The sequence below is a fragment of the Pinus tabuliformis genome, chromosome 4_1 (genome assembly GCF_031772625.1).
Source record: "Pinus tabuliformis cultivar Carrire ecotype Pingquan chromosome 4_1, CPIR1, whole genome shotgun sequence".
NCBI classification, from domain to species: Eukaryota; Viridiplantae; Streptophyta; class Pinopsida; order Pinales; family Pinaceae; genus Pinus; species Pinus tabuliformis.
Genome location: NC_142303.1, coordinates 321,199,505 through 321,204,282, shown reverse-complemented (window position 1 = coordinate 321,204,282; position 4,778 = coordinate 321,199,505).

Below are 4,778 nucleotides of genomic sequence, written 5' to 3'. Positions count from 1 at the left end.
ACATCATATTGAAATAAAAATAGGAACAAGGAACACTGAATATATATATATATATATATATATATATATATATATATATATATATATATATATATATATATATATATATATCTATATTAAGTTTGGTTCTACAAAATGTGTGCCCTGAGACACATATGGCTACATCATCCATATAAAAACTACATGCAAAACATCTAAGTAGACAAATCAATAGTGCTCATGATAAAACAACACTGCATGAGCTATCTTGCGTACTAATCCACCAATATGACTAGGCACTCTAATTGTGTGTCATTGAAGTAGCAATGGAAGTTGAACAACCATGGTCTCGTCAATCTCATGTGTCAGTCCTTCCATGTGGCACTCCATCTATGATAGGATATCTGCTACATCTAGATCATGTATTGCATCCTGTCCCACCACAACGACCTATACTGGTCTCACTGCCTCCTCATGTGGCTGTCTCTCTAGGCAATGGAGATATGTAGCACCACCTAGTCGAACGGGTCTAACTTTAGCATGAAACATCAAAATAGTTTAGTCTCAGGAACATTGAAAAACACAAAAAGAATCGTAAAACTTTCAAAAACTTAATGGTCAAACTATATTACCTAAAGCATCCCATTGCTCACCCTCGGGCAACTCATCATGGAAATCCATCCTTGCGTAAGGAAATCATCAATAATGATGAACTGCATGTGCAGCACCGAAAGAAGGCTGGTGAAAATTTGATTGCTGATGAACCTACATATCATCTATCCACCTCCTCATCTGTGGGGTCCTCATATTGATGGGCTCAAGTATAATCTATTGAGGCTGCAATAATGGTACCCGCTCTAGAGAAAAAGTGACCAAGATCACACTATAGCCGAAGTTCTTCAACTTTCCCTCCTTTTCTTTAGTAATTTGTTCCTTTAAATTGATCAATACACCCTCACTCCAGTTGAATATTTTCGTCTCTAGAAACTATATGCCATACTAAATTTATGATTTGCTTGCTACATGCAGTGTTGAATTGCTTGCCAATCTTCTTATAATGAACAAGATCGTTCTCAAAGGTAGCTGGGCTAGTTCCTTTATGTTGATATTTCCATCCCTAGTAGGAAGGGCTCAAGGTCTGCAATAGGTAGAAATATAGTCTTTCACCATCTCACCACCACTTATTCCACCTAGAAGAGAGACGGGGGAACCTCACTTTGACAATCTTGTCAGAAAGTAAATACCCTCTACCTATCTCTCGAATAGATTCTCCCCAAACCTAAATGCTTGTGTCTAAATATCTGATGAACAGACAAGGTACTTCAACATCTCCATTTATTTCCTCTTACCAGGAAGACATAATAATTTCAATAACCCACAAATTTTGAGCACCTCGATGGTAGCGGAGTCATTTTCCGCATTCAAATCTTATTCCTTGTGTTGTCTTTCTCTCTAAATAAATGTCATTTTGTGCTAATGGGTACCTAAAACATCAACAAGGAATCCATTAGGCTCTTTCGTATGCAAAAATTTTGACAAAATTTGAGGAAAAATTGAAAGACAACTTAAGAAAATGCGCCCAATGCACGCCAACAATGTTTACCAGAGAATTACTCCTCTGCCTAGGTGCAATGCAATTTTTGACACACAGGGGGTGCGTTGGTCCTAGGGAATTTTTTATGAACCCCAGGGGCCTCAAAACCTTAAAAATTTTGCATGATAACAAAAAAAATGGACTGTAGAAAGATAGAGAAAGGTTTTAGTTCCTACGTGGAAGCGATGACACTTGAAATGCTGCCTTGGATTGGTCATAATCATCTGAAGAAAATCGAGGGAAAAAGGGCTCCAAATACTGACTGTTGAAGGTAAAATATGAATTGGTAAAAATGAGAAGTCATTTTGAACATTTATGGTCATTTTCTCATTATTTTATTCATTTTTAGTATTTTGACCTAGATATGTTTCATTTTTTCTATGAAATAAGTATGTTTAATCCTTCTTGTGGTATTTTGAGTAGCTCAACAACTGTTAGCAGGTTTTCATTATGTTTGAACATGTTACTTTGTCCACACAATACACTTTTATCTCTTTTTCTGGCTCTTTAAACCTATGAAAAAGGAACCCCCTTTGCAGTCCCCTTTCAACTCTTTTTAGACTCCCAAAATATAAAAATATTTTCGAGCACTTGCCTTTTCGAACTCGTTAAAGTAAATGAAAATATGCCTACCCAGTATAATTTTAACCCTTTTCCATACTGTAATAGACTATGTATGAAAAAGTAAAACCTTAGTCAAACATCGCTAAGAGGTCCTCTTGGATATTGTTTTCTACCTTTTCGAACCTAAGGGACTAGCTACAAAAAGGGATATTTGGAGTTTTCCTTTTTGCCTCTTTTCCAAACTCTCTAAACATGAAAAATATCTTGAGTTTTACCTATGCTGGACTTGCAAAAACATCACGCAGTGATGGAATCGTCGATCATGATTGGGCTGAATCACTTCTTCCCAGGGTTTATTAAATATACTTGGAGGGATTCATATCAAGGTTGAACTTACAGATAAAACATATGTTATCCTCATCAAGCTTGTTAAAAAATAAATATGTACTGACCAGTATGGTTGGGGAAATTGGTAAAATAAGGGATTCCATTTTTTTCTAATGGTGGCGAGTTGATCCTGAACACAAAACTCTTCCACTTCATCTCTATGGTTTTTGGGTTGGGTAATATGCTTTTCTTTTGGTTGTCATATTTTTTTTTGAGCCTCCAATTTAGTTTTGGGTCAATGCTACCAACTCCATTCAGAGTTGTCAGTATGTTCAAGAGAATCCATTCATTTGATCTCTGCTACAGTACTCTTGAGCCTTCATTTCATGCCTTCCTTTCCTGATCTAGTTCCATGTCATTATGATCATTCTATCTCAATCATCATACCTGTTTCATGTCATTGATGGGGGATAAATCAAGGCCCTCCTGTGGTGGGTCACTTCCTGTCAACATCAGCACATCATACAGGAAGTTGAGTTAGAAACACCCCTTGGTACCTTGGTGCTTCCATACATCAATCACAACTTTCCTCGCTCTCGGCTATAGGTTTACATCAATGGCCTTCGATTAGAAGATTTTATGTGGTGTTTGTCATCAACTCATTCATTCACACCATACAGATTGTATTATAGTACCTTGAGAGCCATTAGCATCATTGGTGGTTTCTCTCGCGTCTGTTAGTGACTTAAATCATTGGATGGTAATCAGATGGTGTCAACCATGTTCGACTCCAGTGCATTGATTCACATGGTTAGACTCGTAAATTGGTCGGTTGTGTGAACGAGATAGAAGATCCTTGATCTAGTTTCTGCCATCTGGGCTGCATAGAATGGAAATGAAACAACTACTCTATGCTTAGTTAAATGAACTACTTAGCAGAAGGTTGCAGTAGAAAATAGAAGAAAAGTAGCAATCACTAATACTCTGACGCTTCCCTGGCAACAACACCAAAAAGATGGTGGGCTCTAGTATTGTAGCAATAATGCTGCAACTCCTGGGACTCCCTTCTTTACTTTTATCAACCCGGTAGTTCGTAACAAACTTGGAAGCGACGATGCTATATGCACAAGCACTAGCTCGTGCTGTAGGCTGTCACTTGATCAGCTGGCACAAGTCTGCTAGGAGCTTAAGCCAACTTTTATGAGCTCTTAGAAGAAGCTTTTAACTGTGATTAATGAAAGCTAAAGCAACAAAGGCTAGTCTACTTGCAGAAAGAAGCGGAAAGCTGAAAGGAAATGCAAACCTTAGCAAACCCTAGTTTTATCGACTAACCCTACTGGTGCAAGAAAAGGGATGAAAGCTACATAAATGGATGCCATTGACTCTTAGAAAGGTAAATTGCATGTGACTAAGCTACTTCTGAAGTGAAATCTGAAAAGGAACATCTTTTTGTATTTCTGAGTAATCTTGTAGAATTATTATGCATGTGCTCTAATTGTTTTTTACTGTGCAGAGGTTGATTGGTGAAAGGAAATGGAGAAGGCACTTGCAGGAGGTTGGGAAGGTAAGAAGAGGGCCTAAGGGGTCCCTAACACCCTTCCAAAGAGTTTCACAGTGATCAGATCTCCAAAAACTTCTCACGTGATCTTCTACATGAAGTCTGCAGGGGTTCTACAGGAAGTTCTACAGGAAGATCCGAAAGAGGATTTTTGAGGGTTGATGGAGGAAAAACGGTGGGAAAGTGGAAATGGAGGATGGATGAGGATGTGAAGAGGTCTAGGACCTGGTCAATGAGGCTAAGGAGTGATGAAGATGGTTGGATTTGTTCAAGGATGGAGGGAGCGATGCCGCACAAGAATGTAGGAATTAGGGCAAATTGAAAAAGTGTGGAAAATGAAGGGAAGGAATCTTGGATTAGGGGTTGGAGCAGGTTTTATGATGGAGGAAGGATAGGCAGGGATGTATTACAGACGCTCTGCACACTATTTCTCAAAATTGATCAAAGAAAGACTAGAAAAACCAAAGATCTAGCTATTTTGACCTACTTTGACCTAGAAACCAAAGACATGATGAACATAAGTTTATTGGCAGAAAATCATGCAAGATAACTATGTAAACTAAGCAAGAACATATTCTAAACATGCAAGTACAACTGGGATCAACTTTCCTAACTAAAAATCTAACACTAGCAATTGCATGAAGAGGAAAAAACAGTGTTTTTGTGGCAGCAAGTATGCCTTGGTCTCAGGTCACGGTCCCGAGGGAGAGATGAGATCAAGCTTTTCTTGATGGCCTTTTTGTAGGTCTTTTCCTT